Genomic DNA, 21,407 nt, shown 5'->3' with positions numbered 1-21,407 from the left:
GTGATTAAGTGGGTCAAATTCTGTCCTTCGTTATCCCTGAGCTACCCCACTGAAGTCACTGAGAGTCTGGCCCAACAACCCCCTGCACGGGGCAACCTGGAACGTCTCGCTCTTAGCCGAGCTGTTCTCGTGGACCCAGGCTCAGCAGGTTAGAAAAGCACGTGCTGCAACGCTGACCCCAGGAGTGGCCCGACTGGGCTCACCGGGCTACCTGTAGACTTGAAGGTTAGCCGGGGCCGAATCAGAGCCTAAGAGGCAGGGCCGGCGCAACCCATTAGGCAACCTAGGCGGTCGCCTTGGGCACTAACATTTGGGGGGTGGGGACCGCGGTGGCTGGATCTTCTGTCGGGGGCGGGACCTTCTGCCGCCTAGGGCGGCAAAAAAGCTGGCGGCGCTCCTGCTAAGAGAGGAAAGCTGGTCTTGTGGGTAAGGCGCCAGGCTGGCACCCAGGAGATCTGGGTTCCATTTCCAGCCTCCCCTGTATGACCGTGGCCCACTCGCTCAGGCCGACACTTTCAAAATCAGCCATTGACTCTGCATGACACACTGAGCCTGTGATGCTGAGAATTTGCTGTTTCTATGGGAGCAGCAGCTCCTCAGCAAATAAGGCCCAGGATGTCTCAGTGACCGCCCTGGAAAGGGGGCCTAACTTCTTCCTGCTCTGTAAAAGCACTCTACGTGTGGGGCCGAGAACAGAGCCCTGCATGCAGGTCGGGCAGCCGAGAGTTGGGACTCCAGGTGCAGGGGTGTGGGGTGGTAGGACCCACACAAAAACTGGGGGTGCTGCAGCACCCGCCGCACCCCTAGTTCCTGCACCTATGCTCCACTGCTATAATCTGAGGTGCTCTGCCTCTCTCTACTGACCTTCCCCATGCTGGTTTGCTTGGCGTTCAGATGCAGGATTCTTCTGTTGCTTCACTTCCTGGTGCAAAGTTTTGCTTGCGCTGGAGTAGCTCCATAAAAAAAAAAAGCTAGTGAAGTTCCATGTTTGTGGTGCCCATGAGGGCAGTTCAAAGGTGCTCGCTTTACATATAAAAGGATGGGCTGGGTTTTTCCAGCCCTGCAACCTCAGCCAGGGCTCCGAGCTGAGCTGGGTTATTTCCTGCTCGTGGTGATGGGCAAGAACAGAGTCTGTGACACCTGTGGGCTAGCACAGGTGTCCTAGATTAGAAACTAACAACCGGTTCTGATGAGGATGCACAAGAAGCAACAGACTGCAGCTCCTTTCCTGGAAGATGAATGCGCTTCACCTAGCTTGCAGGAGGAAAAAGCAGTGAAAATATTATTTGTGTCACTGAGTCAGCAGATGGGACGCTGACTAGATGCAAGGAGCAGATTAGCTGAGAATGAAGGTGCTATTTGTATGTAGGTGTCAGACTTCCAGGGTCACATTCCAGTTAAAGTGGCAGGCTGAATTCCAATTCTGCATCTCCAGTGTTGCAATGGGGGTGAAATCTGACAAGGTCCATCTTCCCTTCCTCAGAAAACCCTCTGCCCCGCACAGAGGCCAGGCTCTTTCTTCTGTGTATCTCCCTAGGCCGCTGAAGATATCACCATAGAAGATCAGGGTTGGAAGGGACCTCAGAAGGTCATCTAGTCTAACCCCCTGCTCAAAGCAGGACCAATCCCCAGACAGATTTTTGCACCAGATCCCTAAATAGCCCCCTCAAGGATTGAACTCACACTCTTGGCTTAATATCAGACATCAATTTGTTCAAACCTAGAGGAGTATAATCTGATAAGTAACAGCCAAAGTGGATTTGTCAAGAACAAATCAGGGCAAATCAACCTTATTTTCTTCTTTGCCAGGGTAACCAGCCTAATGGATGCAGGAGAAGCAGTAGATGTGATGCATCTGCACATAGAATCAGAACTGGAAGGGATCTCGAGAGGTCATCTAATCCAGGCAGGACTTAGTATTATCTAGACCATCCCAGGTGTTTGTCCAACCTGCTCTTAAAAATCCCCAATGAGGGAGATGCCACAATCTCCCTAGGCAATTTATTCCAGTGCTTAACCACCCTGACAGTTAATGTCCAACCTAAACTGCCCTTGCTGCAATTTAATGCATTAAAAAGGCTTGTGACATAGTCCCATGTGACATTTTCATACACAAACAAAGAAAATGTGGTCTCGATGAAATTACTGTAAGGCGGATTCACAGCTGGTCATAAGACCATTCTCAAAGAATACTTATCGAGTGTTTGCTGTCCAAATGGTTTGCTGGGAGGATATATCTGGTGGGGTCCTGCAGTGGCCTGTTTTGGGTCTAGTATTTCATTAATGACTTGGATAAAGGAGTAGATGCTTATAAAACCTGCAGCTGACACCAGCTGGGAGGGGTTTCAAGCCCTTCGGAGCTCAGGATTAGAATTCAAAAATTTGAAAAATTGGAGAATTCGTTGAAATCAACAAGATGAAATTCCGCACAGACAAGTGCAAAGTACTACACTTGGGAAGTTAAAAATCAAACGCACTGTGATGGGCTGGACCCCCTGGGATGTCACCTGGGGTGTTGGGCCACCACTGAGTCAGACTTTTCTGTCAGCCTGGGCCCCCTTTTACCTGGTCTTGCTGGGCCAGGCTCCCCAGCTTTTTCCAGCCAAGCACACAGGCAAGGACACACCCAGCTGCACAGAGAGACACAGATTCGCTCTGGGAAGGCTCAGCTTATGGGGCTTGCCACAGCACCCAGATATCCACCCCCCTTTGGAGTACAAACCCCAAAGTATATGAAATTCGCCTCTTCCCTCAGGGTGGAGGAGCATGTACAACTTCTCGCTCCCCCAGGGAGAAATCACATAAACTGGGTTCTATTATAAACCAGAAATAAATGTATTAACTAGAACAGGTGCATTTTGAGTAGTTAAGGAGGTAGCAGACAGAACAAGGCAGATTACTAAGAAAATAAAACAGAGCACGCAAACAAAGCTTAATACACTAAAGAAACTGGTTACATGTAAGTTCTCACCCTAAATGTGGTTCTAATAATCTTCTTCACAGGCCAGATGCCCTTCCAGCCTGGGTCCAGTTCTTTCCCCCAGTTCAGTCTTAATTGTTTCCAGCAGTCACCTTGGGTGGGGTAGCCGGGGAGAACTGACGGCCAGGATCACCTCACTCCCTACCCTTAAATAGGATTTGTGTAAGGTGAGAGTCCTTTGTTTGAAACACATCCCCCAGCTTCTCGTGGAAAAGTACAGAATTCAAGATCATAGAATATCAGGGTTGGAAGGGACCTCAGGAGGTCATCTAGTCCAACTCCTTGCTCAAAGCAGGGCTAATCCCCAGACAGATTTTTACCCCAGCACCCCCCTCAAGGATTGAACGCACAACCCTGGGTTTAGCAGGCTAATGTGCAAACCACTGAGCTATCCAGGTTCCAGTATCAGGGGATATGGTCACCAGTCTCTGTAGGGCCCCGTAACCATTCTTCACAGGCTGACCCACGCGTTCACAGGAAGACTAAGCTCTTTTACACTCCATTGTCTTTTGCTGATGGGCCATCAGCACTGTCCGGCTTTTTCGTTGTTGTACCTGAAGTGTTAGCCAGCGGGAGGGAGGGGATCACCCACAGTAGCATAGCTGAAATATAGATACATGGTCAATATTCCTAACTTCGGATACAGACATGACACAGGCATACGAGTTGAATAATCGCATTCAGTAAGTCATAACCTTTCCAATGATATCTCACACGAGCCGTCTTGCATCAAGTATATCTCAGTTATGTCATTTTCACATCACAAGCACATTTTCATAAAGACCACGGAGTGCAACGTCTCACACACACAACTACAAAATGGGGAATAACTGGCTCGGCAGCCCTATGGCAGAAAAAGATTGGGGGTTATAGTGGATCTCAAGCTGAAAAGGAGTCAGCCGGGCTAGGGCGAGTGAGACAAATGTCATCCTGGGCTGGATGAACAGGAGTGTTATAAGAAAGACACAGGAAGTAATTCTCCTGCTCTACTCAGCACTGGTGAGGCCTCATCTGGAGTATTGTGTCCAGTTTTGGGCACTGCGCTTTAAGAACGATGTGAACAAATTGGAGAGAGCCCAGAGGAGAGCAACAACAATGGTAAGAGTTTTAGAAAACCTGATCTGTGAGGAAATGCTGAAAGAATTTTAGTGCAGGAAGAGCAGGCTGGGGCGAGCAGACCTGATTACAGTCTTCAAATATATTAAGGGCTGTTATAGAGAGGCTGAAGATGAATTGTTCTCCATGCCCACTGAAGGTCGGACAAGAAGCAATCGGCTTTATCTGCAGCAGGAGAGATTTAGTTTAGACATTAGGAGAAACTTTCTAACCATACGGAGAGAGAAGGTCTGGAATAGGTTTCTAAGGGAGGTTGTGGAATCCCCATCCTTAGAAGTTTTTAAGGACAGGTTAGACAATCACCCATCAGGGATTGGGTCTAAGGTATACTAAATCCTGCCTCTGCGTGGTGGGGGTGACCTCTTAAGGTCCCTTCCAGCCCCACATTTCTGTGGGTCTAATATGGATGTCACTCTAAACATCCTGTACTAAAAGCAGATTTCCTTGTCAGCTGTCTCAGGCACTGACATGGGCCGTGCCGAGTATATGAACAAAAAGCATGATTCTCACTCTGTCCCAAGGAACTTTATCCTCCGGCAGTGTCTGGGAGAAAGAGAATAGCCAGGAATCACTGTGATTCAGCCACAGCACTTTCCCCTTTTGAAAAGTATCTCCACATGCGTTGGTACAGCATGACCTCCTAACAGCTACTCTGCACGTCCCCGTTGGAAACTTTGCAACCAAAGTGCTGAGGACGATTTGAAAGATGCCCCTCAACCAGGAGCAGCGTAAGCCCCCTAAAAGTGGGGGGCCACCGGTGCCCGAACCGTGGCCCCGCCCCTGCCCCTGTGCCACCCCGCCCCTTCCCCCAAGGCCCTGCCCCATACCACCCCTTCTCCCCGAGCCCCCGCTCTCGCACCACCCCTTCCCCCGAGGCCCTGTCCCTACACTACCTCTCCCCCAAGACCCCACCCCCACGTTAAAAGTGATGGGTCCATGGTCCTCTCTCCACCCCCGCCCTGTTCCAGCACCCTTGCCCGCCGCAAAATCATTGTTCTTTGTAACTTACACCACCTGTTGCTGCCGGTTGCCATTGCCACGTGTGCGAGGGGCAGACAGGGTAGTGAACAGAGCGTCACTAAATAGGCACGAGGCATTCCGATTCATTTGTATTATTCCATAGGAACTGAATTGCAGATCTGAAAGATGCAACTAGTCAAATGTTTCATTAGGACAATATTTGCCTGCAATCTGGGGGGGAGCAGACGATCTCCCCGTGGACAGGCTGTGAAGACTGGCGGGACTGCTACTAAATTTCTGGGAGAAGATCCAGAAAGGGAAGGGAAAGATTTGAAGGAGGATTTTCTTTGTTTGTACAATGAAAGCAAAGGGGGAAAGCCAGACTCAGTAGCTGCAAACAGAGATAATGTCTTACTGGGAGACACTAGGAATCAGGACGTCTAATTTGTTTTTAGATATTTAGTTATAACCATTAATCAAACCCAGCACACTGCAATTATCATCTGAGAGTTTCTCCTGCCGCCGGCTATCCCTAGCGAGGAGAAGTTGGAAGAGCAAACAACATGCTTCTAAAGAAATCATTCTAGGCTTGCTCAGTTATCAGTAGGTGACACAGCACTCTATTATCATCCCCATTTTACCACTGGGGAAACTGAGGTATGGGGAGAGGAAGTGACTTGCCCCAGGTGACCCGTGGCAGATCCAGGAATAGAACTCAGATCTCCTGAGTCCCAGTCCTCTAGCCACTAGGCTACGCTGCCTTGGGGAGAGGGATGGTTCTGCTTTAACTAGTCCAAGCCACTTACAATGCTACAGCTTTACAACTCTGGCATGCAGACCAGTCCTTGCAATCCTAGGGTTTCTGACAATATTTTGGTACTTCGGCCAGTGGTCCTGGCCAAAACGTGCAAATGCAGAAGTGGCCAGAAATGAAAAATAATGACAGAAAAATGTTTTTTTTTGAACCTCAGAACATTTAGGTTTGTACTGGGTGAACAGGGGGGTGTTGTTTGTTTAACAGAGAAGAGGAAAGTGGCCTCACTTTATCTGAACTGTCGGCCCCACGTCCCCATTAATCTGTTGTGTTTCATTGTATATTCCATGGGCCGGAGTCTCAGCTGATGATGTATATTGGTCTAGCTCCATTAAAGAGAATGGAGCTAGGCCAATTTACACCAGCTGAGGCTCTGGCCCAGTCTTTTTAAAGGCAGCAGAAAACAGGAAGACAATAAAGCAGGCACAGGTCCAAATCAGGCACTGGTGAAATTACTCCAAGGCAAAATTCGCCATACTCACTTCTTAGCCATAAGGACTGAATGGATTGAAACAAAAAACAGGCAAACAAAATACTCATGGCGCTAACATGACACTTGCAAACCATTACTCTGCTTGTGTGCTACCACACCCCCTGCCTCTCTTGTCTAGTTAGGTTGTAGCCTCTCCGGGGCAGGGGCTGTCTCTTAGTATGTATTTGTACAGGACCTAGCGCAATGGGGCCCTGATCTCGGCTGGCTCCCGGGTGCTACCTTAATAAACACAGTAATAGCTAAGCTTGGACGTCCTTCTGAACTAAGACAGATCACATGGGTTTTATTTGACCTGCTAAATGCCTTCATGCAATGCAATATGCTCACAAGCAGCACCCTTTGCTAAGTGCCCTGCCTGGGATCTCAACACACTCACTCACTTTCTGAGAACACTGGCTTTAGGGACGAAGAGCTGGAAGGTTTTGACAGTCTGTCTCTGTAATTCCAGTCCAAGCTGACTTTTGGTGTGTGATCGCCCTGGCAAAAGGGAACATTTTTTGGCATATGACAAATTCTTTAAAAATAACAGCAGATTGAATAAGCGAAGGGCAGGGGGAGAAACACGGTCATCTTGACATCGCTCAGGAAACCCCATGACATGCTGTGAGTGAGCCTGAATAGTTCGCTTACATACTCCCTGGAAACCAAGAGCAAACCATGCCGACTGACAAAACTCCAGTAGGTCTGGTTGTGTGCAGGCAGGGCCGAGGTCCCGGCGGGAGAGCTAATAACTCCACATGCAAAAGGAAAACCATTTCTCAGTGCAATGCAGGTTGTTGTTTCCCACACAATGACCTGCCGAAACAATACTTGAGAGTGACCGGCAGACAGGCCTGCAACTTATTTTGTAAGATATCAGCCGCCTGTGTGAACCGCGCCTCATTTTAAGCTCTGATCTGACAATAACATGATCACAGTAGCACCCAGATGTGCGTATTTCAATGAGAGAGAGCTGCATGAACGTATAGGGCCAAATTCTATGTTAATGTAAACGGGTAGTACAGCTCCATTAAAGTAGTGGGGCCTCTACTCGTTACACCCCCTGAGCATTAGAACTTCAGTATAAAACCATGAAGTGATTTAGGGTTTTTTTATACATAGGCTTGAAGGGATTAGATTTTTATCAATCAATGTCAGTCAATGTCAATTTCACCATGCACACATAAACTGATGGGAAAATATTTCCATTGATCATAATCGAAATTAACAGATAGGCCAAGAAAAGGTTGCTTGAGAACTCATTAGAGTTTGAATTAAAGCTATTTACTTTGTATATTTTGAGATGTGATGTTGACGGTTTGTATTTTGATGGCTATAAAGCTTTAACTTTTTGAATTTGTGTTTATTTCCACTAAATAATCAATGTCTGCCCCCTCCCCATTCTCTGCTCCCCCCCCCCCAATTCCGGCAACTACAAAAATTTAAATAGGTAAACACTGAAAAAATGCTTACAAATAATCAATATTATGCATCAAAATTATTAAAAAAATGAAAATCTGCCAAGCTTATTTATAGCACATCTAATTAACCTGTGAAGCTCATAGAGACTAGTGTAGGAAGCAGAACTGTCAACTAGAGTCAGCTGGGAATTCGTCAACAAAGAAGTTTTCTCAGGTCCAGGCTAAAATGTCTGGCCAAACCCAAAGAAAACAGAGCACTTGCCTGAGCAGTGGAGGACATGGGTTCACACCCCTTCTCTGCAGCAGGAGCTTGAAGGTAGGCCTCATACATGCCAGGTGAGTGCCCTAACCACTGGGCTATAAAGTGAGGTCCTCCTACTGTGTATAAAGCATTAAGTGTCCACTAAGCCAGAGAAAAAGAGAGAGGCTGATTCTATACCCTGCTGGTGAAGGCACTTGTAGGACCCAGGTTCAAGCCTCTCACTCAGAGCAGTGGCTTGAACCTGCATCTCCCACATCCGAACTGAGTGCCCTAAACACTGGAGTAGTGGCTATTTTTTTCCCCCCTGAAAGTGTAACAAATTTAGAAATCTCCATTTTTTTTCACAAACCAGAAATGTTGTTTTCCAGCCAGCCCCAAACATTCAATAACAAGTCAGGCCCCCCAAAATCACGAGACCGGCTTAAAAATCCTGAAAATAATAAATGCTGGCTTCTTTTTGTTTGCCTTCTGCTGATTGAGCCACAGCCCCCCAGATTTCCTCTGTAGCCAGGAGGCTAGAAACTAAGTTTTTTAATGAAAAGCAGAAAATCTTACATATTCACATGACTCCAGGAGCTAGGGCCTTAAGTAAAACAGCACATATAAGTCTCATGATAAAATTGCAACAAGTTGGCAATAAAGAGGAAAGAAAATCTTGTGGTTAAGGGACTGTCAGATTGAAGTCCTGTGTCTCTAGGGTGACCAGATGTCCCGTTTTTAAAGGGACAGTCCCATTTTTTTGGGACTTTTTCTCATCTAGGCGCCTATTACCCCCTACCCCCTGTCCCGTTCTTTCACAATTGCTATCTGGTAACCCTATATATATCCTGTGCCTCAGGTGGAAAATAGCACTTCCTAGCTCATAGGGCGGGTTGTAAAGGTAAATAGATTAAAGACCATGAGGTGTTCAAATAATACACTGCTGGGGGTTGTGTATGTACCTAGATATATGAGTTTGCTTTGGAAAAGAATTAGACATTTATAAACCTTCAGAACAAAGAGGGACTAATTTAGAATATTAACAACGGCTTTCAGGAAATGCATCACAAAACTATGGGTCAGATCCTTAGCAGGTGTAAATTAGCTTAGCTCCGTTACAGTCAACAGAACTGCACCGTTTTACTCCGTCAAGCACTTGGGCCATTGCTTCGTGAAATAAAGTCCAACACTGAACATGGTGTTCACAGAGAGTCAGAGTTTAAGGCCAGAAGGGACTATCAGATCATAGTCTGACCTGTGTATCACAGGGCACCAACTCCACCCAGCACCCCCACACTAACCCCAACACCCAAAATGAGACCAAAATATTACAGGCCACAGGAGACTAGACTACCGTGGGTCACAGGCAGAGAACAGGTGGGACCAAGGTGCACCAGTGCCCGAGGCCCCGCAATGGCAGGAAAATTATTAAGTGAGATACATCCAGATAATCCTGGCAAGTGACCCACGCCCCAGGCTGCAGAAAAAGGTGAAAACCCTCTAAGGTCACTGCCAGTCTGACCTGGGGGAAAATTCCTTCCCGACCCCACATCTGTTGATCAGTTCGATCCGGAACACGTGAGCAAGAACCAGCCAGCCAATCACCTAAGAGAGAGAATGCTTGGTTCCACCTCAGAGCCCTGGCCCAGAGGCACTGACTTTTGTTTTTCCCTGAGGGTGCTCCACCCTGAGGCCCCGCCCCCACTCTGCTCCCCCAAGGTCCTGCCCCCGCTCTGCCTCCTCCCCAAGGCCCCCACCAGCCAGCTGTTCGCTGCTCTCCTCCCTCCCAGAAGCCCCTCCCCAAGCCAGCTGATCAGCACCGCAGCCAACTAGCTGTGGCATTTTTTTCCCATGGGTGCTCCAGCCCCGGAGCACCCATGGAGTCGGCACCTATGCCCGGGTCTGCCCTGGTCAATGTTCCATCTCCAGACATGGCCATCCTTGACGCTTCAGAGGAGGAGATTAAAAAAAACCCTCCCGGAATACATGGGGGGCAGGGGAAATTCCTTCCTGACCTCTGCATATGGCCAGCTGAAGCCTTGAAGCATGAGCTTTAGGAATATAAGACATAAACCAGAAGTGACCTGGAGGGCTGTTGTGCCCTGCCTCCAACTATCACAAGCAATCCTGTCATACACAAACACACATAATTTGTGTTAAGAGAAAGCTGGACAAATTTAAGTCATTTGTCCCATAACTCCTGTTGCGAGACTGTTCTAGAACCTCACCCCTGATGGGTAGAAACCTTTCTTCTAATTTCCAGCCTGAATTTGTTTGTGGCCTGTTTATACCTATTTGTTCTTGTGCCAACATTGTCCTTTAGCTTAAATAGCTCTTCACCCACCCTTATTCCCCTCAGTAAATAAGTTACAGAGAATTCAGGACATGGAATAAATCAAAAAATGGACTCAAACAACCTTTGGGGAAGCAATGTGGCCTAAAGGATGGATTTGCTGGGCTGAGACTCAGGAGATCTGAATTCTAATCCTGGTTTTGCTTAGTAACCTTGTCTGTTAGCCATTCTGTGCCTCAGTTTCCCCATCTGTAAAATGGGGGTGGATACTGCCCTCCTTTGTAAAGTTCTTTTAGATCTGCTGATGAAAAACACTCTACAAGAGCTAGGTATTAGGGATGCCTGGAGGACAGAGAGACTCTAGCAATCCTATTTATTCTCTACTCATGAGAATATCAGACAGCTGAGACCCTTCAGTAAAACACTAACACAACTTGACCCCAGCCTTCTAAGGATCCATCTACATATGGAAATTGCACCAGGCAAATTTGCTACAGCAAAACTCCCTGCTACTTGTACCAATTGGTGAGTAACAAATGTACTTTGACACTCTGGACCTGAGTGAAATATTTACCTGGATAGGGCCATATATACCTGCTTGCATAGCTACCTGCATGCCTAATTGTAGACTTGCCTATGGAACCCTTCGATATACAAATAAACAGGTTTAAAAATCAATAAGCCCCAAATTATACTCCAGTGCAGGATATAAAAGCATTCAGTGAGCAGACACTGCCACACAAACACCTGCCATCAGATATCTGCTTCGCACTGGCTCCGAATGTTCCTGTTGTGCACAGCAAACGCCTATCACTGCCTTAACTTCCAGTCCAGGAAAGGATCTTAAAGAGATAATGTCCTAAAGAGCAACTAGTGCTATCCCACATTATGCACTTGTATGTGCAGAAAAAATTGTGTGCGCAAATCATACATTTACACACACAAAATGAGTAATTAATTTTGTATCTACAGTGGCTATGCAGGATCACCCAGGGACCTATGTCCCTTATGTTCACCAGTGGAAGCGATGTATGTGCAATTAGAGCTGGGTAACATTTTTAGGATGAAACAAAAAAAATGCAGTGTCAGGTCGAACGAAATATTTCATAGATTCACCTCAAAATTGTTTGGAAAAGGCACAATATTTCCTTTCAACCTTGCGATTCAAACTGACTTTTTGTTTTGAGTTTTACTTCAATATTTTTTAAAGGTTAAAAAAAAAGCCTCAAAAATGAAAGGAAACATTTCATTTCAGGTTGAATGAACTATTTTGTTTGACTCAAAACTACTTTTTTCAAACTTTTCCAGTTTCCTGAAAATGTTGGAAATTTTCCATTTTGGGTTAACCAGAAACAATGTATTTGTCTGATTTTTGTGGTTTGCCCATTGAACCAGAAAACAGTCTTTTTGCACAGGTCTGTGTGCAACCATCTTTTTGCCCACACGCGTGTGCATATTTTGCAGGAACTACTTAACTGTGATTGAAAATTGGACTTCTTATGCAGGATGTGGGATTTTCCATGGGGAAGCAAAGGGCTGGATCTCACGGTTAAGTTAACTGTCCTAAACATAACAGGACCATCTCTCCTGCTTGTCTGAGAAGCTAGAATGTGAGACTAGAAACTAAACTCTAGTCTTTTCCCACATGGCAGTGAGTTTATGTCTTTCCTGATGGTATTAGCCCTCTAATATGGGAATAAAGAGCCTCCACCAATAGGATAATTGAGCCAGACCGACTGGAAAAGAAAACTGTTTAACAAATCTATAGATATCAATTAGGAGATTTACTGTAAATAATAGACTAAGGACGTCGGGAGTTTGGAGATGATTCAGGCAGGACTCATAAAGCTGTATTCATTAATCAACACCTGCATTCCAGGCTGAGAAAATCAAGGGACTTGATACAACAGGCTGCCTCGGGGGAAGGACAATTAGGGATTGTACAATCCATCTCACGTACAGCTGGCAGTCACATAGAGTTGCCAAGGAGGGACAGAGAAACATGGCTATTTCCTGGGACTTGCGTTACTTAACAGGCGCCAGGTCGTACATTTTCAAAAGAGACTCATGATGCTGGACATGTTTTTTGGACACCCAACTTGAGCCGCTTTAAAAGGAGTCTGATTTTCAGAAAGTGCTGAGCCCTGGCCCTTGGAGAATCAAGCCCCTGAAGCCTCTCAGATTCAGCCACCCAAAAACTGGGGCACCAAATTCACTAGTCGCTTTTGAAAAAATCTTGGCCAGAATCTTTAGAAGCCCAACAATAAAGTCTAATTCAGGCAAAATTTGAAAGACTGTATGCTATAAAAAGCTGTCATTTCAGGAGAGCAATTGTCCTGGAGAGTAAATGGTATATTGCCACTCAGAAATGTCATTTCTAATTATTTATTCCATTAAATATGGCTTTTTACAACATGCTTACATTTTATAGCTCACAATAACCAGGCAGAAGATCTGACCTTTGCTTTCAGGAAGCCTAGAAGTCAAAATAGCCAGACACATGGAGAGAGCTGTATCATATACCGTCAGGCTGCTTGCGGGCTGACAATCAAAGCTGCAGCGTTTCAGTAAAACAGAATGTGAATCCCAGATGCCAAATAAACGGACGACTTTCCCAGATTGCTGCACTTGCCAAACAGGTGTTTCCATTTCAGCCAGCTGTCTGCACCCACTCCTCCCTTCACTAGCTGCTTCGTTAAAGTCCCAACATCACTCTGCTCCCTCGCTCTCCAGGGGAGTTGGGCTCTCAAGGAGAAACTTTGGAAGCTGTTTGTCTCCAGGTCAAGGCCTATATTTTCAAAAGTGGCTTGTGCTTTTTGGATGCCTCAATTTGTAGGTTCCCAACTCAGGTCACCTTCCCGGGGCCTGATTTTCAGAAAGCGCTGAGCACCCATCCTAAGAAAGCCACCTCCCTTTAAGGCAGGGGTCGGCAACCTTTCAGAAGTGCTGTGCCGAGTCTTCATTTATTCACTCTAATGTAAGGTTTCATGTGCCAGTAATACATTTTAACGTTTTTAGGTCGTCTCTTTCTATAAGTCTATAATATAGAACTCAACTATTGTTGAAGCAGCAAAGAATCCTGTGGCACCTTATAGACTAACAGACGTTTTGCAGCATGAGCTTTCGTGGGTGAATACCCACTTCTTCGGATGCAAGCAGTGGAAATTTCCAGGGGCAGGTGTATATATATAAGCAAGCAAGAAGCAGGCTAGAGATAACGAGGTTAGATCAATCAGGGAGGATGGGGCCCCTCTGATACTCAACTATTGTTGTATGTAAAGTAAATAAGGTTTTTAAAAAGTTTAAGAAGCTTCATTTAAAATTAAATTAAAATGCAGAGCCCCCCGGACTGGTGGCCAGGACCCAGGCAGTGTGAGTGCCACTGAAAATCAGCTCGGGTGCCGCCTTAGGCACGCGTGCCATAGGTTGCCTACCCCTGATTAAAGGTGTCACAAACTGGCAGCAAAAAAAAATCACTAATTATTTTAAAGTATTATTATTTGTATTATAACACCTCTACCCCGATATAACACTGTCCTTGGCAGCCAAAAAAAATCTTACCGCTTTATAGGTGAAACTGTGTTATATTGAACTTGCTTTGATCCACCAGAGTGCGCAGCCCCGCCCCCCCGGAGCACTGCTTTACCGCGTTATATCCGAATTCGTGTTATATCGGGTGGCGTTATATCGAGGTAGCCGTGTATTAGTGCCTAAAAAGGAATGGGATCATGTGTGCTATGCAATGTGCAAACATAGCGTCAGAGACAATATCTGTGCCAAAGAGTTTACAGTCTAAATACATGAAGGATGGATTGCGACCCCCATGTCATAGATTGGAAACTGAGGCACCAAGCTGCATACAAGCTCACATTAGGACAAAGCTGAGAATTGACCCAAGATCTTCCGAGTCCTAGGACACTGGCTTAACCAACTGTCCTCATTTGCTAACGTGTCTTCTCCAGTCACTTTTGTAAATTTAGGCCTAGATGATTAAACTGGTGCTTAAACAAAAACAGTACAAAATTTATTTTCCAGACAGACAACTTATATGGTGCTTTTTACAGCTGGGTGAATACTGCAGAAACAGTGTCAGTATTTGCTCAGATTTATTTTCACTTCCTGCAAAACTTTGAGCAACTAAGCCAGGGATGGGCAAACTTTTTGGCCTGAGGGCCATATCTGGGTATGGAAATTGTATGGCGGGCCATGGATACTCACAAATTGGGGGTTGGGAAGTGGGAGTGGGTGAGGGTTGCGGGAGGGGATGAGGGCTCTGGGGTGGAGCCAGAAACGAGGGGTTCAGGATGCAGTAGTGGGTTCCGGGCTCGGGCAGAGGGTTGGAGTGTGGGGGTGGGGTGAGGGCTCTGGCTGGGGGTATGGCTCTGGGGTGGGGCTGGGGATAAGGGATTTGGGGTACAGGAGGGGGCTCCAGGCTAGGGCTGAGAGGTTTGGAGTGTGGGAGAGGGATCAGGGCTGGGGCAGGGGTTTGGGGTGCAGGAGGCTGTGAGGGGTGCAGGCTCTGGCCAGCGCTTACCTCAGGTGGCTCCTGGAAGCAGCAGCACTTTCCCGCCCTCCAGCTCCTAAGCGGAGGTGCAACCAAGCGGCTCTGCGCGCTGCCCCGTCCACAGGCGCCGCCCCCACAGCTCCCATTGGCCATGGTTGCTGGCCAATGGGAGCTGTGGAGATGGCGATTGGGGTGGGGTCAGCACACAGAGCCCCAGCCTGGCTGCCTCTATGCCTAGGAGCTGGAGGGGGGACATGCCACTGCTTCCATGAGTTGCACAGAGCCACAGCAGGCAGGGAGCCTGCCTTAGCCCTGCTGTGCCACCAAATGGACTTTTAATGGCCCAGACAGCAGTGCTGACCGAGCCGCCAGGGTCCCTTTTTGACCAGGCGTTCCGGCTGAAAACCAGACACCTGGCAACCCTACTCATGTAGAATCCTAATGCCAGATATATATCAGCAAGAGAGGCCTCTGTGCTGGCGATATTCTCAGGAGGTAGTTTCCAGAGCCAGAGCCGGCTCCAGACCCCAGTGCGCCAAGCGCGCGCTTGGGGCGGCATTTTACCGGCAGGGCGGCAGGCGGCTCCAGCAGACCTTCCACAGTCATGCCTGCGGGAGGTCCATCGGAGCCGCGGGACCAGTGGACCTGCCGCAGGCATGACTGCGGAGGGTTCGCTGGTCCCGCGGCTCGGGTGGACCTCCCGCAGGCATGCCAGCGGATGCTCCACCGGAGCCGCAGGACCAGCAGAACCTCCACAGGCATGTCTGCAAGAGGTCCCCCGGAGCCGCGGGACCGGCGACCGCCAGAGCGCGCCCCGTGGCGCACCACCCTGCTTGGGGCGGCGGGATTCCTAGAGCCGCCCCTGTCCAGAGCAGCTGTAACTGAGTCACATGTCTGCAGCACCTAAAAGGTTAAGTTCTTAGGGTTAAATTCCCTCTGACCTCATTCTTTTTGCCCTGGTAAATGACCATTTTAATAAAGCCACCCCCACTAACTCATTTCCCAGAATCACTGGGTGGATGTTCCTTTAACACTTCTTGGTCAAGTTGTAATTCCTTACGGTTTCTTAGTCTTCTGAATGAACGATTCAGGCCTGAATCTGCGCCTGATATTCGAAACATATGCAGGAGTTTTCTTCTGGCTCGGAAACGAGCCCGTGAAGTCTTCTCCCTTGGACTTGGATTCTATTTGTGCTTCGCTTTTTCCCCGGCACACAAAGTACAGTAATTCTGTGTGTTTGTTTTGGAAAAGCCCAATGTGCAAACATCTCTCTGCTAGGCCAGTGGCTTTCCGCATCCTGTTTGCAAAGGCAGATTGTGCACAAGACAGCCGAGCTCGGAGTACTGATTGCACTTGGTTATTTTTGTCTTTTGCTTCGGAATTGCCAAGGAAATAAATAGACAAAACCCCTTGAGCATCCACTGGGTCAGATCCTCACCTGGTGTAAAGCAACATAAATACACTGACTGCCCCAATGCTAGAGACAAAATGCGAGAAAAAATGCAAGAGCAGGAAATTGCAATATAGCCAGCAGACAAGCATCTAATAGTTTACGAAAGAGAGGTTTGAATCTCCTCTCTGTAGAATAAGGCCTTGTCTACATGGACAAATTGACCAGCATAGCTATTCTGTAATATCTTCTTTTAAGTACATATATGGCCCCATCACCATAGTATCTATCTGAACATCTTGTGACCTTTAATACACTGATCCTCACGCTGTACCATCCTTCCTCTCTTTGGAAACAGAGTAATTATTCTGGAATAAAATCCCTTCTATTGCAGAACAGAGAGGCCACACAGGGGAGTTATTCCAGAATAGCTATAGTGGAATAGTTATCCTGGAATAGCCGGCTGGTCAATTTCACTCGTACATTTGTGAGCTGGTGGAAAATGGGGGACTGCGTTTATAATTTGAGCACAGTGGTGGAAAACTGCATGCCTCCCGTGATGCATCCCCTTCTGCAACCAACCTAGCAGATGAAGGCATCGTTTTCCAGGTCCGGTCTTTCAGGGATTATTTTTTCAGTAACTGCCAGCTCAGTGATGCTGAAGCCAACCTTGTGGATTTTGTCCCACTGTCCTTTTGCAGGCAAAGGAAGAGCTGGCAGGGGCAGCTGCTCAGGATGTTTCCCAAAGACAAACATTCAGTCAGAGATGTCCCCTTATCTGCTGGATATATAGCCACTTCCTGGACTGCCCATTATAATGTCAGATTTTCCCCTCTCTTGACAATTACTCCACTTGTTTAAAATGAAGATCATTGAAAGAGCCAAGGAGGGGAAAAAACCCACCATAACTCTTCTTTTTTTAAAAAAAAATGGCCTACATTTCCCAAAGCAACTAGTGATTTGGGGTGTCTCAATTTTGGGGTGTCTAGTTTGAAGCACCTTAAAGGGGCCCGATTATCAGGAATGTCAGTGCTCAGCATTTCTCACAAACAGCTCCCTTTAAGATCTTCTAGGTTGTGCACTTGGAAAGGGAGACACCCAAAATCACTAGTCACTTTTGAAAACGTAGGTCCTAGCAGATCCAGTGCCAGATTGACGGCCCCAGAGAAAGAAGCCTCCCATTCACAGCCACAGAACTGGTGCAGGACAACCGGCCCGCCTCACCAAATGTGCCTCAACCCTGACTAGGAGCACCCATCTCTAGGACTGACGGTTAGTTTAGTTTCGCTGACCTTTGTCTTCTCCATCGCATCTGCCAACCATGGTGGCCACAGCCCGGTTCCTAGTGGACAAATATCCTTCATTCATTTCACACAGGCCACTGCACTGCTATGGACGGTAACAATTTTCAATCACTGGGCCAGATTCCAAGCTAGAGGTGCTCAGAGTGCCAAATCTAATTAATTGTGTTATCCCTTTCATCACAGATGGTCCAAGAAAAACAATCAGGACAGATGAGGTGCCTGGCGAGATCTCTCTGGGGCTGGATTTCCGGAGCAGCGCTCCAGGCTTGTATCAAGGTGTCATTGTCTCCTTCCTAACTGATCCAGCATCACGATACTGCCAATAGCACTGTCAGTATTCAGTAATTCATTGCAATAACTTGGCAATTCCATGATGGCACGCTCACTTGTGTTATGGACGAGGGTGAGTCATCTGAACCATTCCCAGTCACCAATGGAGTCGAGCAGGGCTGTGTATTGGTCCCAACCCTCTTCAGTATGATGTTTTCTGCCATGCTTACAGATGTCTTTAATGACTGTGACACTGGGATTGGCATCAGACATCAGAACTGATGGCAAACTTCAATCTGAGGAGACTACAGGTGAAGATCAATGTACAGGAAGTGATTGTTCGTGATCTTCTGTTTGCTGATGACTGTTCCCTGAATGCCACATCTGAGTCTGACATACAGCAGAGTACAAACCGTTTCTCTTCAGCTTGTGACAATTTTGGTCTCACAATCAACATCTAGAAGACAGAAGTGATGCACCAGCCTGCACCAGGAAAGACTTACATAGAGCCTGCTATGACAGTGAATGGCCAAATCCTCCAGCCTGTGGAGAAGTTCACCTGCCTCGGCAGTACACGGTCATGTGCAGTTCACAGCGACGATGAAACCAATGCCAGAATTGCCAAAGCAAGTGTGGCCTTTGTCAGGCTATGTGCAAATGTGTGGGAAGGCAGAGGCACTAGTCAATAGAAAAAACTGAAGGTCTACAAAGCCACCACATTGCCAACTCTGATGTATGCATGCGAAACCTGGACAGTGTAAAGACGCCATGCTATGAAGCTAAATCACCTTTCCATAGGCTGTCTGAGGAAACTGATGAGGGTAAGATGGCAAGGCAAGATTCCAGATATTGAGGTTCTCCTATAGGCGGGTATTTGAAGCATCCATACTCTGATGATGAAATCACAGGTGAGATGGCCATGTCACCAGAATGTTGGATGAATGACTGCCGAAGAAGATCTTTTATGGTGAGCTAAAGGAGACAAAGCGCTCTCAGGGAGGCCAGAAGAAACGTTTCCCTCAAGTTATCCTTGGTGTGTTTCAACATCGACCCAGAATTTTGGGAAGATCTCGCTCATGATTATTCTCCCTGGTGAAGTCTCATCCCTATTGGAACTACAGTCTGTGAGGGGAGGAGAACTGCTGAGGCAGAAGAGAAGCACGGGCAGTGTAAATCTCTCAGCAGCAGCATGTCCACTGTTAATTTAAAAAAACAAACAAACAAACAAGGAGTCCTTGTGGCACCTTAGAGACTAACAAATTTATTTGGGCATAAGCTTTTGTAGGCTAGAACCCACTTCATCGGATGTATGAAGTAAAAGATACAGGAGCAGGTATAAATACATGAAAGGATGTGGGTTGCTTTACCAAGTGTTAAGTCAATCTAACAAGATAAATCAGCAGGATACCAAGGGAGGAGAAATAACTTTTGAAGTGGTAAGAGAGTGGTCCATTACAGACAGTTGACAAGAAGGTGTGAGTAACAGTAGGGAGAAAGTAGTATTGGGGAAATTAAGTTTAGGTTTTGTAATGTCCCAACCACTCCCAATCTTTATTCAGGCCTAATCTGATGGTATCTAGTTTGCAAATTAATTCCAGTTCTGCAGCTTCACGTTGGAGTCTGTTTTTGAAGTTTTTTTGTTGAAGAATTGCCACTTTGAGGTCTGTTACTGAGTGACCAGGGAGATTAAAGTGTTCTCCTACTGGTTTTTGAATGTTATGATTCCTGATGTCCATTTTGTGTTCATTTATTCTTTTGCGTAGAGACTGTCCAGTTTGGCCAATGTACATGGCAGAGGGGCATTGCTGGCACATGATGGCATATATCACATTGGTAGATGTGCAGGTGAACAAGCCCCAGATGGCGGTGGCTGATGTGGTTAGGTCCTGTGATGGTGTCCCTTCAATAAATATGTGGACAGAGTTGGCACTGGGATTTGTAGCAGGGTTTGGTTCCTGGGTTGCTGTTTTTGTTGTGTGGTGTGTAGTTGCTGGTGAGTATTTGCTTCAGGTTGGGGGGCTGTCTGTAGGCGAGGACTGGCCTGTCTCCCAAGGACTGTGACAGTGAGGGATCGTCCTTCAGGATAGGTTGTAGATCCTTGATGATGCGCTGGAGAGGTTTTAGTTGGGGGCTGTAGGTGACGGCTAGTGGCGTTCTGTTACTTTCTTTGTTGGGCCTGTCTTGTAGTTGGTGACTTCTCGGTACCCTTCTGGCTCTGTCAATCTGTTTCTTCACTTCACACACTTGGTAAAGCAACCCACATCGTTTCATGTATTTATACCTGCTCCTGTATCTTTTACTTGTTCAGGGAAAGCCCCTGGTGGGCCGGGCCGGTTTGTTTACCTGCCGCATCCGCAGGTTCGGCCAATCGCGGCTCCCACTGGCCATGGTTCCCTGCTCCAGGCCAATGGGGGCTGCTGGAAGCGGCAGCCAGCACATCCCTCGGCCCGCGCCACTTCCTACAGCCCCCATTGGCCTGGAGCAGCGAACCACGGCCAGTGGGAGCCACGATCGGCCGAACCTACAGATGCAGCAAGTAAACAAACCAGTCCAGCCTGCCAGGGGCTTTCCCTGAACAAGCGGCGGCCCTAGTTTGAGAACCACTCATCTAGCCCACGAAAGCTTATGCCCAAATAAATTTGTTAGTCTCTAAGGTGCCACAAGGACTCCTCGTTTGTTTTTTTTGCTGATACAGACTAACACAGCTACCACTGAAAACTGTTAATCAAGTCACCCATAGCGGCATCTCTTGTTCAGTGTGCCACAGACTGTTCAAAGCTCAAATCGGCCTCACATGTTCACAGAAACCAAACCAATCAGTGATGTCCTGGTCATCTTCCAGTTCAAAGGACGAACGACAACATTCAGTTATCAAAACACAGCTAGTTGTACTTCCCACCAAGCTGTCAAGGTGACCCAGTACTAAGGCACTGAGCATGGCATCTACCTAGGCAGGTCGGGCCAGGTCTATGTCTTGCTGTGGGCCAGATGTACACAGACAGAACGCTGCAAGTTCAGCACTCTTTATCCTAAAAGCAAAAAGGTCAATGCAGGACAACAGCCCTGGGATGAACTGGGCTGGTTTCAAATTGCAGGCGGAATGAGGAAAAAGCCATTTACCCTACGGAACTAGAAATCAGAATGCAGCCACTTGAGAATGCAAGCCTGTCTGTAACTGTCCAAAAACTCAGAGGACTTTTAGGTAGCCTAGAGGAATGATCTCAGTTGGTGTCTGGATACATGTGAATCAGGGACAACTGGCAAGAAACACCACCTCTTTTTTAAAAAACCACAGACTACTTTCTTTCCCCCGTATAAGGATTACGTATATGATTTATATGGAACTGGCATATATATATTGTTTATATAAAAGAAACCAAGCCAGTCATAGGAGGCTTGATCGAAAGACCATTTAAATCCATGGCTAGTTGCTCCCTGATTTCAATGGGCTCTGAATCAGGCCCTAAAAATGCAAGACAGCCCATCCCTATGTTATTCCCATAAGCAATTCTACAGTAAAATATCCTAGAAATGAAAGGAAGGTAGCCAAGAAGCCCGGGGCGACACCTAGAAAAATACATTCCAGATTTCTGCATCTGGGCTCAGCCGCTATGTTAGAGCTCTGGGGCTTGTCTACAATGG

This window comes from Mauremys reevesii, linkage group 3 (assembly GCF_016161935.1).
Source record: "Mauremys reevesii isolate NIE-2019 linkage group 3, ASM1616193v1, whole genome shotgun sequence".
Taxonomy (NCBI): Eukaryota; Metazoa; Chordata; order Testudines; family Geoemydidae; genus Mauremys; species Mauremys reevesii.
This window is presented reverse-complemented; position numbering follows the sequence as displayed.